The 14,746-nt window shown below is 44.6% G+C and overlaps 1 protein-coding gene across 1 annotated transcript in view; it reads right to left on the bottom strand.

Moving 5' to 3' along the window:
- Positions 1 to 14,746, bottom strand: part of LOC133457448 (NACHT, LRR and PYD domains-containing protein 14-like) — a 217,193-nt gene that overhangs the window by 9,057 nt on the left and 193,390 nt on the right. The gene's annotated exons all lie outside the window — the stretch shown is intronic.

Genomic DNA, 14,746 nt, shown 5'->3' with positions numbered 1-14,746 from the left:
TCTTTGACAAACTGCAGTCCTCCAACCTGAACAGAAAGTAAAACATGTTGAAGTCTCATCAGAAAGTGTTTCTTTGAATATCAACTTTGTCATCAGGTCCATGTGGGTCACCACTGTATCTGGACTTTATAAAACAGGTTTTACAGTTTTGTTCCATCCATGATGTCGGTTCCAGGTCGTTCCTCTGACATGTTCACCTTTACTGAACATCCTGAGGTTCTCTGGTCGAAGTCTGACACTAGATTAAGATGAAAACACCAACATACACACCAATCTTTTTGAAAATATTGTTCAAAGAGGCCGTTTAGAGATCAGAAGCTGATCTAGCAACAATTATTAACATCAGAATCATATCATGTATCCAGTTTTAAATCATTTATGCAGGATTCCTGAGGTTTTTATCATAATGATCTTTTTCCCACACTTGTAAAAGTTGCCAAAAACGCCTATCCAAGGCGTACCCAAAGTAAATTGAAAGCTATTCTTGAACCGTTTGAAGTACATGGATGGTTCTGGTCTCTTTTGAAAGGTAACACAAGTTTTTTCTCCAACTGTCAGAATCACTGTAACTACTACTATAATTGAATAATCTAACTTTGAACACACTGAAATAGAAGGTTTTTATTTCAGCCGGAAATTATTTTCGTAATCAGATGTCTGCAGATGAGTGAATCTGTTACTTATTAGCTGGAAAACACAATGGGACCAAAGCCTGAAGCCTTATCTAGTGCAACATCAAATTTGATAAAAATAGCACAGAAACTGATTATTTTACAGTTGTTTTTGTCAGACTATGTCTAGGCGTTTCCAAAAATGGCCATTGGGAGACGCTCAGTTTTGCTCACTGAAAGTTTTCAGACTGCGCTCAGCACTCAGGCTGCGGGTTTTTATACAGACCCCGTGGTGTCATACGTTGTTGTATTCAGGATCTCATTGGCTATAGAATGTGCCTGTCATCAGCATGATTGGCTGCAATTGGCTCATTTTTTTCATGACAAAAGGGGGGCATGAGCCTATTTCCAACACAGACAGTCATTGGCTGTTGATGGCTGTGGACGGCCAGAGGAATGGTCTGATTGGTCCAAATCGGTGTCAATCAATAGGACACGACACAGACTCCATCTTGAGAAAATAATTTCTATAGGAAAGCGCCCAGGCCCCCAGTCTCGCGCTCAGCAGGCACGCCGATTTTTTCCAGTGGCCAGCCGCGGTACTGCAACAAAAAATCCCATGGGGCCCAGAAAGCTTTTTTCCCATAGACCGCAATAGTAAAAGAGAAGCCTCTAAAACTGTTCACAGGACACCTCCAGCTGTAATCACCACCAATTACTAATCTTTGTATTCTATATTTTTAAGTCATGGACTTTATATCCGTCAAAAATGTTTTATAACGGCCAGAAAAGTCAAAGAAAAGTCTCTTTCTGGGCGTGACGTCACGGCTGTGCCGTGGACTCGCAAAGCGCGGTCGTGTGTGTCTCGGGAACGAGGATGGCTGAAACTAAGCCGTTCGGCGGAATAATCACTCAGAAACACATTGCATTGCCAATTTGCACCAAACAGAAATGTTTAATAGCAAGAATAATAATGGTTTGTCATTCTTGTACTTAAACATTTCCGTTGTAGCCAACGGTGTATGGTTTGTGAAAATAAGATATCAGGCAGGAATAACACAAGTCTAAGACCCTGTCCACACGTAGCCGGGTATTTTTAAAAACGAATATTTCCCCCCCTCCGTTTATAAAAACATTTGCATCCACACATAACCGAAGATCTGCGTTTTCGACCACATTCATAAGCATTCTAATGATCCTGTAGATCATCTGCGGCTCCGCGGAGGCGCAGGTGTGGGTGTTTCCACTGAGATCCTCCTGCACACACACACCTAACGCACTTCAAATATGTATTCTTCTGTTGCTCTTTCATTTGGAGGCAGCGCCCTGCACGGGACTAAATGAGGGTCAATATTAACAAAATGAGCTTGTGGCGTGAGATCCCCACCTCACAATAAAACTGACCTCCATCAGGTTTGAGCAAACGTGCAGGGAGAGAGATGTGTCGTAGTTGTTGCGACGGTGCCGTGGAGTTTTAGATGTCATGTGTTTAACATCATCTTAACCCTTAATCCTCAGCTTATTTTATGACAGTGCTCCCGGGGAAGCTGCACCTCCGCAGCTCCGCGGGCACTGCGAAGCCGGGCAGTGCCCGCAGGGCAGTGGGCAGTGGGCAGTCCGCGGCTCCGCGGCTCCTACGCCGTAGGGTGCGCGGAGCCGCGGAGCCCACGGCGTAGCCTCTGTGTAACGCAGTAAATTAACCACATTTAAACATAATATTTGACATATTTAAACATAATACTTGACAAAACTTGTAATACAAAAAATATTTGTCTTAATGTAAGTAATAAACTTGGGAAGTTTCATGGTGATACCTGCTATTTACATGTTTACCCTATTTTAGCCTATTAACCTGGGGTGTCTCATCTTAAATAAAAATGACTCGTTTTATCTTTAATTAAAAAACACACACAAATGAACCATGTATAGTCTATAACCATGACTTTGAGAACAGCATCGGTTGATTTGCCCTATAAATCCCTAATTTCATTGTGTACATCTATCATTACCGGTCTGAAGGACTCATGAGCGCGCAGCGCTTGTCCAGAGCGCGCAGCGCTCGTTCACATTGCCCCGGGGCATGATGGGAGGCCCCAGAGCATCATGGGAGGTGACTCAACTGCGCATGCTCTATGGGCCCGTGTACCAGGAAGTAAACCAGGAAGTCAGAAATTTTTTCGGCGGATGCGCTGGGTGAGCAAACTCCATTGAAATGAATGGGCGGCCATTTTCGATCCGGTATCCAGTTATATAATACATCCATGAAAGCGCCGCAAAGAATAATTACCGTACAGTGAATTAAATTTGGAAATGTGGTACATGGAGCGGCTAATTTCTAATGATGCAGCGGCTGTTTGTGGCTATTTACAGTTATAATGATGTATTTTGGACGAAATACTGTACTGGATTGGATATACTGAACCTTCCTGAATGTAACAAGACCGTTTTTGTGGGAATATTTTTCAACATATGATTTCTATGAAGATGAATAGGTGAGTTGCATCATTTGCACAAATCTTTGTTTGTTTGTTTGTAGTGTCGATATGTACCAGCTGCTTTGATTATATCCTGAAATGGTTTATATGGCTGTAATCACAAGAATATTAGCTTTTCAAAGATATGTCGCACTAGTAACTCACTTAACAAATTGAACTGTGTAAATTACCTAGTTATGTAAATTAGGTCAGATGGCCCGTGTGCGGGCCCCTTCCCCACATGAGGTTAAAAAGAGTTAAAATGATGTTTTCTGAGAGCAGAAGAATAAGATATTCAAATACTTTATTTTTAGTAATGTGTCATTTATAATTTGACTTAACTTGCAAACACCTAATAATTCTGTTAAAACTTACTTTTACTTTACTCTCTTACTTTTAGTTAAAGATAAGAATGATTGAATTCTGTATATTCATCAGACTAATTCAACAAATTCTGAAGTCTGTGTGAAACTAAACATCAGCTGGTTCTGTATCGCTTGCACTTGAAAAGTCTTTGCTTGAACAACTAATGAGCTGCTTAATTAAAGGACATTTCTGAATTAAAAACCCACACGGGTGAATCTCAGACACACTTCTTGTCAGGATGATCACTTTGACACGCAGCGCCACCTGTAGCCGTCAGCCCAACCTGTCCAGGTCTAATTTGTCCAGTCCTGTCCTGTCCAGTCCTGTCCTGTCCAGGTCTATATTTGGTAAACTTGTATTTGTTGAAATTAAATTTAACGGTAGTCAAAGGAAGCCAACGTTGGTTTGACTGATTTCAGCCACAGTAAGAAGTTATTCAGTAACTTCTTACTGTGTTCTTACTGTGTCACAGTTATTCAATGAGCTCTACAGCTCATATGTTGGACTACTACACATTCAGTCTGTCCACTATTGTCTGTCAGACCCTCTGAGTTCATTAACAGCGTCTGGAGGACATTTTTGAACGTATCAGCTGTTTAAACTCCTCGTACGTTTCCATTAGAAGCTGTTGTTCACTCGGTGAAACATCAGCAACACTCGTCCTCCATTTCTGAATCAGGACATCTGGGACCGACCTCACGGTCTGCTTAAGGAAGACGTCAACGTGCACGTACCAGGATTAGTTCAACCTGGCTTGACATAGCTGCACCTTCTCATCCTGGATCGTCTTCCTGCAGCGGAATCATCCAGGATGAACTCAGGAGGATATGTCAAGCCTTTCTCACACATCCTGGACTTCTTCTTTCTACTTTCATGCAACAAACCTCCCAACTGTCCCAGAAAAACTACATCAAGATGATCAGCGATGAAACTAATTTAACCATGGAAAAAAATTGAAAAAGCAGCAGAGAAAAGCAGCTGGAGATGACTTTGGAGGTCTGGAATACAATATGTAATCCTGGATCAATCTGGGAACTTTATATTCAGTTGGTTTCTTAAAAGACCTTAAGATCAAGATATAATTGACATTTTTCTGAATATAATGCTACTTATAAAAATCATATTTCTAGTATTACGTATTTAAATGTTGGAACAAATGTATTTTTCTTATTTCCCAGTTAATTCTTGTTTGTTCAGATGTTTTATTCCAGGTTCAGACACATCTCTTGCTGTTCAGTTGTTCCTGTCTGACACATTCAGATGTTTAGTTTTCATGTAATAAATCAGAAGAGGAAGTTTCAGGAGAAACAAACTGTTGGATGACTAAAGCAGAGAAGAAGAAACCAGAGCAGTCAGATGGTCAGTGTGGATCAGCAGGAGATCAGCCTGATGTCTGCAGGTTAGTGTCAACACAACTTTCACATCACATTCATCTGAACACACAATTAAAACATGTCTGACCTCAGAGTCTCCAGTCTGCAGTCTGGACTCTCCAGGAAACCGCACAGCTGCTTCATATCTGAATCCTTCAGGTGTTTCTTACTCAGGTCCAGTTGTTTCAGATCAGAGGGGTTGGACTCCAGAACTGAGACCAGAGAAGAACAGCTGATCTCTGACAAACTGTAGCGCTCCGACCTGATCAAAGAATAAAACACAGATAAAACTCTAGATGAGTGTTTGGTCCACATCAGATCAGCGGGCAGCAGGGTGGTGTGGTGGGAACACCGGAGCTTCACAGTCACAAGGTTCCTGGTTCAAATCCCAGCTCAGTTCTTCCCTCATGTTCACTCAGGAACACCTCTTGTCAGTATGAATGGGGGGATGTTGGACCGTTTCCCCCTCCGTCTGGGGGCTCCGGCGGCGCCCGTGGAGGTACGGTGGGGCCCTGGCCCGACTCGGAGGGCCGGCCCCCGTCTACTGGATGGCCGGTGGGGGGGCGCGGGTGTCTTATCATGGCCGGCTTTGCTGGTCCTGCTTCCTGGCTTCGGCCTCCGCTCCCCCTCCTTCCCCCCCTACACGATTCATACGCACATAGGCGAGGGGCGGGGAGTCCGGGTCGTGGGGGGCATTGTCCCACGTGGCCCGGCACTCCCCGCCTCACGGTTTTAACAGCAAAGTAGACACTGCACATTCAACACTTAATACATTTGACAATGGCACGTAGTTCGGGAGGGGGGGGGTCGGTGTCAAATCGATACTTGGCCCTCCCCCTCCCTGTTTTTATGGCATTAATCACATGCACTCAACACCAGGGGCGGGAGGGGGTCCCACATCACCCGTGTTCCCTCGCCGGCCTGGGATAGGTGGGTCGGGATACCCGGGCCTGGCGGGGCTCGCCGCGCAGCCTGGGGTGCCTTCTGGCGGTGCTGGACCCCGCCGGGGAGGGGGAAACGGTGCGTGATTGTGTGTCTGTGTCGGTGAGAATGCGGTGTGGAAGTGTCCTGCCATGGAGGATTTGAGCCTCCATTGGCAGGACAACAAAACTTAATAATTTATCAATATTATATTATACAAAGGTGGTTATTATTATTATTATTATTAGTATTATTAGTATTATTAGTATTATTATTATGTATAGTATTTCATATTATTATTAGTATAGATATCGGATAGTTGAATGGATGAATGAATGGGATGCCTGGGTCTGGGGCCCTCCGTTGTCAGGCCTGCGCGGGTGTCGCCCTGTTGGGGGGTTCCCTCTCTCTGGGCCCGTCTCCAGTCCCCCCCGCTGCCTCTGCGGCGGGGCGCCCCTCTGGTCTTGGAGGGCCACTTTCGTGGGGGCGGGTGCGCCTGCCCGCGTCGGCGGCCGGGGCGGCTCTGTCTCTCCGGGCAGGCTGGCCCCCTGCCGGGTGGGGGTCGTTGGCCTGGAGGGTGAGGGTCTCCTGGCCGCGTGTCCGGCCCGGACCGGGTGGCCGGGGATTGCCTGGGTCGCGGTCCGCGATCCCTGGCTGCTTCTTTCCGCGCCGGGGGGGGGGGGGGGGGGGGGGCTCGCAGACGGTGGGTTGCCTCCCTCCTACTTCTCCCCTCTGTGGGGTTGCTGGTGGCCTGGGTTCCGGGTTCTTCCGTGTCGGCCTCTGGTCTCGCGGGTGGTGGGGTTGCTCCCCCCCCTCCCCCACTATAGATACACTTCAGGTGGAGCTTTGTTTGGTTTATTACACACACACACACACACACACACACACACACACACACACACACACACACACACACACACACACACACACACACAGCCACAAAGACATGTACACACACAAGTACGAACACACACAAGTACGAACACACATATACACACACACACGCATGATCATATACATACACGCATACACACACATAGACATACACACTGGCTTGTTCACCTGCATGCTGGCTCTGTAGTTTTTGGGGTTAGGTAGCGGTAGCGGTAGCTTAACTCAGACTGCGATCAGATCTCAAGATTTGGGTCGATTGCTGTTCATGTTTCGGTCGGATCCGTGCCGGTTTTGTGCTTTGTTTGTGGTTTTGTGGTTTTGACTGGACTTTTACTGGTTCTGCTGCTGCCATCAAATTCAACATTTAGCAATGTTTGGTATTTTAATCAGAATTATTATGATTAGAATATTTCTGTTAATGATGAATGAAACACAAATGATAAACGCATCACAATCAAACAGAAGCAAATTTACTGAGAATAAGAGGTTCATACGGGACCTGCATCATCCCACTGATGGTAATAAGAGTACTAAATACTATTTTGAGAATTATCTTTCAAATATTCTTGAAAGTAAACAAAGTATTTTGTTGTTCAGAATGACAAACTACTCACTACTGAGTGAGCTGATTATACGTCTTACTTTTAGCTGAGCAGAGTGATAGATGTAACTTATTTTACAGTCTTTGGAGCATCTTCATGATGGAAACCAGTTTGGTCTTGTTAGTTGTGTGATGTGATATTTGACATAACGATGCTGAACATCTTCTGCTTCATGATCTGGTGTCAAATGTCAATGAGTGAGCAGCGGCAGGAAGAGCTGGTGGTGGTTTCACTGGATGAGAACTTTATCTACTTATTACAGATAACTATTTTAATGGAATAAAGGGGGGAGAACGTCTACTGTAAGAGATACAGCGGTACCGACAAACCACAACCTCACACCGACTACAGCGGGTCCATGAAGGAACCTTCTGGAGTCGGAGATGAAGAGTTTCCTGCCTCTCTCCCTGCCAGCTGATCACCCTCATCATCCTCACCTCTTCCTCTTCCTATTTAAACACAACTCCAGGTCTCACTCTCTGCCAGATTGGGTTTGTGGCATTTAATGCATATTTTAAACAGGCCTTGAATGTCTTAAGAACAATCTAAAGCTATTATTTCTACATGAATCAGAAATTCAGCCTGTGGGCCATGTCTCTAGTTCTACCGCTTCTAACCTAATTTTCTGTGCTGGATTCTAAGGGGAGGGGAGGATATGATAATGAGGCTCTGTTAGGGGTGGGCGATATGACCTAAAATTAATATCACGGTATTTTTCATCTTTTGAACGGTGACGGTATAATATCACGGTATTTTTTGGTACGTTTTGGGAGGAGTAGCCTGTCCTGTCCCTTTATGTGAATAAGGTTAATATTTTTATAATATAATAAGTAAATGGTAGTATCCTTATCAAAAAGAGACATGGGAGAGTATTATGCATTCTCAACATATTTATTTGGCAAAAAACCTAAAGATCTTACATATATATATATATATATATATATTATATAAATTTTTATTATATTATATTTTAAATATTTTGTAAACCTGTCTTAAAATCTAATACTGGACCTCGGTTGGGCTGGTTGGACAGCGGGTGGTGGAAAATTTCCCTTAATTTTAAATCCAAAACTTGACAGGTTTATGCCATGAGTATTCATATACAGTAATCCCTTGTTTTTCGAGAGGGTTACGTTCCAAAAAGAACCCGTGATAAGTGATATTCACATAGTAGCAACCATTTTTTTTTAATAATTATTATACAAAGCTTCAAATTGCGGAGATCAGCACCGCCTCGCACGTATTTCACTGCTGTTCTGATGCTGCTGCAAAGCCCGCGGTACAGGTGTCTTTTTTCGAGAGAAGAACATGGTTATGGGTATTTTTTTGTCACTCTTTTTTTCTTCTGGGCAAAAAGATTCTTTTAAACCGACATTCATTCATTTTTTCTCCATCTTGAAGTCGGTGATTCGTATTGCAGCAGGTTGAAACAGCGCTCTGCGCTCCGCTGCCGTCAAAGACCCGCCCAGCTCTACTTCTGATTGGCTAGTGTTAGTTTGGTTGAGCGCCAGAGCTGCTTTCCTCTCATTCCATTGGTAGACGAACTCGGTTGACTCAACCTTTTTTTTTTCTCTCAAACTTTTTTTTTTTTTTTTTTTTAAAGCAGTCAAACTCGCACGCCGAGAAAAAAAACTCTGTACGCCGGAGATGCGGCACGGTGCCGGAATACTTTAAGCCCTGCATTTCTTACTACTCTTGTCGTAAGGTGTAGCAGCAGTAAACAGCAGTGAAAGCTGTGTAGTCTTGGGACCGCTGCTCCGCTGGTTCTGCTCAGCAGCACCAGCGGAGCAGCGGTCCCAGCAGCAGCTGCTGGTCGCACTTGCGCTCGTTTTGGTCCGGGTTGCCTCTTCATATTCACGGGCGTGCCTGTTTTTTAAGTGATGAAACAGGTTGCTTGTGTTTCCACCTCTTGCTGTCACAACACGGCGGCAAACCTTGCATATCACCGAAGTTTTTAATGCCTTATTTAGGCTTATTATTTTATAATTGATTTATTACGGTATTGACGGTATTGCAAAATCCATGTCGTGGCGCAGTGCCACACCGGTGATGACTATGACACCGGTGTACCGCCCACCCCTAGGCTCTGTGCTGATTAGCTGCCTTAATGACGTGTAGCAGGGGAGGGAACAAAGCCTCGCTCTGGGCAGAAGAGCCGGCTGCGTACACAAAGCGAGTCCCATGCGAGGGAGCTTCGGCGACAAAATAAATTCCATTGCTTTATTTTTTTTGTATTGGACTGTCCTAACTGGCCGCGAGTTTAATGGTTTCAGTGTGGACAGAGAGCGTCACATGTTGCGCAGCTCGACACGATAGTCGGACGCTCGCATTCAGTTACACGGTGTAAACGGATCTTAAAGCCTGATTTATGGTTCTGCGTTAAATCTACGCGTACCCTACGCCGTACGCTCTGCGTTGGTGTAACGCGGAACCATAAATCAGCGTTTAGTTCCCTGAAGAGGGATCTGGGTCACCTCGTCTTCACACTAATTCACACAGGAAGATTTAATTGAATTCTGTTACACCACAGTTATTTACTCCGATTCATCATTTCATTTCTTATGTTACAAGACAAATGAATCATTTTAACTGTAAAGAAATCACAACAATTTCTTCTGAACAATGGCTGAAGCTCCAGCCGGCGGAGCTGGTTGTGGGCGTGGTTTCAGCAGCGTGGGCCGGCCTATGGATTCTGCTCCCGTCGTTACGTAAGGGCGGGAGCAGATTCTGAACGGCTCATAGAAGTCACATGACACTGGAAGATTCAGCCAGGCGGGGTGAACAGACCCTGCAGAATTTGGTGGCATTTCATCTTCTCTGTGTTGGCAGGGTGAGGGGAGACCACTTTATATATGTTAAAACAAGAAAAAACGTGTTTTTCATAATAGGTCCCCTTTAAGGCCCAGCCTTGATCGGTACCTCTATCTGAGATTATCTGCCTGTCTTCGGTTCTGACCCTGTCCTGCTGTTCCTGTATCTGTGTTCTGCATGGTCACCATCTCGCCTCTCCTGATCCCCTCTGATTCATATTTGGGTCAATAAATATTTAGATGAGGACTCTTTACGCCTGGTCAGCTGTCACTTCAGCCCCGTCCGCTCAAACCTTAAAACAGTTAGTTTGTTTACCGTCAGCCAAAAACCCATCTTCCTTCAGACATGTGTGATCTCTGACTGTGTTCAGCGTGGGAGGAGGTCTGTCTCTGCCAGACTTGTGGTTTCATAGATGATTTAAAAGATGAACATGTAACTAAGTTTTAAACTTTTAGAGTCAGAAAAGCATTATATGGCCCTTTAAAAGCGATGAACCCAGAAGTGACATCTCCCTGAGTGATGTGTCTGGTTCTGTCTGGACCTTGAGCTGCTTCATGACAGCAGGAACACACATGTATGATGGTGAGTGAAGTTCAGACGATAAACACCTGAAACTCCTTCACCTGGACTGACGGTGTCTTCTCTGTTTGAGGAGACCCAAATCAGTGAACCGACCTGAGAGTCTGCAGCTGGTAGTCTGGACTCTCCACCAGGTCAGACAGCTGCTCCACATCTGAATTCTTCAGCTTATAGTTGAATCTCAGGTCCAGATGTTTCAGAGGGGAGGGCTTGGACTTCAGAGCAGAGACCAGAGAAGAACAGCTGATCTCTGACAAACTGCAGTCCTCCAAGCTGCACAAAGACACCAGAGAAGAAGAAACCAGAGCAGTCAGATGGTCAGTGTGGATCAGCAGGAGATCAGCCTGATGTCTGCAGGTTAGTGTCAACACAACTTTCACATCACATTCATCTGAACACACAACTAAAACATGTCTGACCTCAGAGTCTCCAGTCTGCAGTCTGGACTCTCCAGGAAACCACACAGATGTTTCACTGCTGAATCCTGCAGCTTGTTCCCGCTCAGGTCCAGATGTTTCAGATGGGAGGGGTTGGACTTCAGAGCAGAGACCAGAGAAGAACAGCTGATCTCTGACAAACTGCAACCCTCCAACCTGAACAGAAAGTAAAACATGTTGAAGTCTCATCAGAGATGTGTTTCTTCAAATATGAACTTTGTCATCAGGTCCATGTGGGTCACCACTGTATCTGGACTTTATAAAACAGGTTTTACAGTTTTGTTACATCCATGATGTCGGTTCCTGGTTGTTCCTCTGACATGTTCACCTTTACTGAACATCCTGAGGTTCTCTGGTCGAAGTCTGACACTAGATTAAGATGAAAACACTAACATACACACCAATCTTTTTGATTAGTGTTCATGTTAAAATATTGTTCAAAGCAGCAGTTTAGAGATCAGAAGCTGATATAGCAACAATTATCAACACCAGAATGGATCTGTGGAGAACAGCTGGACTTTCATTTCATGTGTCCAGTTTTATATCATTTATGCAGGACTCCTGAGGTTTTTATCATAATGATCTTTTTATGTTAAAAAGAGTTAAAATGATGTTTTCTGAGAGCAGAAGGATAAGATATTAAAATACTTTATTTTTTAGTAATGTGTCCTTTATAATTTGACTTAACTTGCAAAAACCTAATAATTCTGTTAAAACTTACTTTTACTTTACTCTCTTACTTTTAGTTAAAGATAAGAATGATTGAATTCTGTATATTCATCAGACTAATTCAACAAATTCTGAAGTCTGTGTGAAACTAAACATCAGCTGGTTCTGTATCGCTTGCACTTGAAAAGTCTTTGCTTGAACAACTAATGAGCTGCTTAATTAAAGGACATTTCTGAATTAAAAACCCACACGGGTGAATCTCAGACACACTTCTTGTTTTATGAACGTAGAAAGTTGCGGTCTTTCACGCACAAATCATGTCTGGCGTACGGACTTTTCTGAAGTTTTGTCCATTGGCGACACTCACTGGTGATGCAGTGAAGTGCAGAATATGAGGAAACGTACCGTCAAAAATAAGTTCACGACCACGTGAAGGACACGACAGTCCCCACATCACCAGATAAGTTACACACGAATGGAGCTGCAACAATCTCACAATCACCACATAATCTGAACATACAACTAAAGGCAGGAGCTCAACAGTGGAACCCGCAAATCCCGATGGCAGCTTTGGCTCCGTTAGAGGAACCTGCTGATGCATCAGATCACACCGATCTGCTGGTCCAGGACTAAGACTGGACCATCAGCTGGTTTAGGTACAAAGGTAAAGAGGATCTTCTGGATCTCTGCCCTGAACTGGACCAGCTGCTCCGGTTCAGACCTGATGCTTTCAGCTGGAGCTGCTGACAGGTCGGACATCTGTCACCATGACGACCGTATCGGGCGACTACTGGAGATAAAAGCCAGATCCTAAAACATCCAATAACTGTGTCTGGACAGAAAAACATTAAAATACACTTTGTGGGCTGCTCAGTGGCGTAGTGGGTTAAGCAGTGGCTCATATACTGAGGCTACAGTCCTCCTGCAGCGGTCGCAGGTTCGAATCCCGGCCTGCGCACCTTTGCTGCGTGTCATCCCCGATCTCTCTCTCTACCCCTTTCATATCTGCAACTTGAATAAAGGGCCACTAGAGCCTAAAAAAAAAAAAATACACTTTGCAGTGAAAAACCAGTTCTGTAAAGTTGTCTTTTAAAAGTAAAACTAAGATGTCACGGAAAGGTTGGTTGGTAGAACTGATGTGACTCAGCAATGATGAATAAAGTTGTTATTGAATGTTTAGGCAACTTTCAGAGTCTGATATTGAGTCAGTTGCAGGTACTGCAGGCGTCCAGAAAGTGTTTCTCCGGTGATGGAGTCCAGGACCGAGACCGGTCTTTCCTCCTGCAGATGCAACACTCCGAGTTACAGCAACTTTGCTCTTTATTTCCCACGTTTGCACCTTAATAATCCTGTTGGCACAATTTGTCTTTATCGAGGGCCGAAGAACATAACCTCCTATCTGCAAAATTGTCTGACTGGTGTTTTTCACTTTAGATGACATTACAAGGTGGGCTGCACCTAATCAGCCTGTCTGTACGTTATTTCCACCCATATATCCTTAAAACAAAATAGCATTCTACAGTTTTTTGTGTTTTCGCCAAAAAGTGAAATTTTCAGATAGGAGGTTATGTTCTTCGGCCCTCGTTATGTCTGCAGCAGAGGAATCAGATCGTGATGCTTCATGTTTTAAATATAAGTTTATATTGTTCACATTGTAATACTTATGAGAGAGGTGATCGCAGACATCCACAGTGTGTAGGACTCAATACACGTGTATATTGGACTTAATCCGTTAGTATATAATACGCTTGACAATAAAGCGGAACGAGGAGCCGTTTCTCATCCAACCAATTTAAGTTCTGGTGTCGGTTCTTAAAATACGAACAAGAAAAGGAGAGTGTCCAAGTCTGCATCCACAAAGTGGCCCTGTAGGACATACATCCTGCTTGTCTGTGCCTGGCTCTTTCTACTGCCTGTTCACCTGCCAATGACGGGTCTGCTGCAATACCCGGCCACTGACCTGCTCCGGCTGCGGTATCACCTGCCTGGACCTGCGCCGGAGGCTCTCTACCTTCACCTGGACATCGCCTTTCAGTCCTGCCGGAGATATATCCACCGAGGGTCCCGCCGGCATTTCCACCATATCAGCTCTGCAGCAATAAAGTCCATCTGGTCCAGCTCTCGTCGCCCTCCACACTCCACCAGCTGGGCTGTCGACCACAGTGTGTTAGCCCGCCTAGCTCGGTCAGCTAACACTACCGCCAGCTGTGACAACACCTCACTCAACTTCGCTCTACTCAACATCCGGTCACTGACAAGCAAGGGACATCTCATCCAGGACCTCATCATCGACCGTAAGCTAGACTTTATTTGTTTAACAGAGACATGGCAACAGCTCAATAACTTCTCCCAGCTGAATGAATCCACTCCTAGTGGGTTTGTTTACATCTGTCAACCCTGTGGCTCTGGCTGGGGAGGAGGTCTCTCGGTAATTTACCGTGAGAACTGGAAAGTCTCGCCGGTGTCTGTGCCGGTGCCCAGCTCGTTTGAGTCCACTGTGTGCAAGCTGTCTGGTCCCACTCCAACCATCATTGCCACTCTCTACCGCCCCCCCAAACCGAATAATCAATTTTTATGTGAATTAGCTGCCTTCGTCAACCATTTATCATCTCTCTCACCAAACATAATAATACTGGGCGATTTCAATATCCACATGGACAATACTAATCTGCCTCTCACTAAAGACTTCACCTCCTGTTTAGAGTTTTGGATGTCAGCAATATACTACTTTTCCCACGCACTCCAAAGGACACATTCTCGATTTAATCTGCTGCTCTGGTGTCACTCCCTCCAACCTTACAGCTGATGAACTTCCAATAACTGACCACTTTCTCCTTTCATTTACAGTGAAACTCACTCTCTCCATCTTTAAAAATAACAACGCCCAATTTCATTCCGGAATATAAAAAATATTAACCCCACCACTCTCACTTCATGTATCCACTCCTCCTGCCTCCCTGACATGCACAATCTATCCACCCCTGATGATCTGGTCTCTCATTACAACAC

Source organism: Cololabis saira, chromosome 12 (assembly GCF_033807715.1).
Source record: "Cololabis saira isolate AMF1-May2022 chromosome 12, fColSai1.1, whole genome shotgun sequence".
Classification (NCBI taxonomy): Eukaryota; Metazoa; Chordata; class Actinopteri; order Beloniformes; family Belonidae; genus Cololabis; species Cololabis saira.
This window is presented reverse-complemented; position numbering and strand designations above follow the sequence as displayed.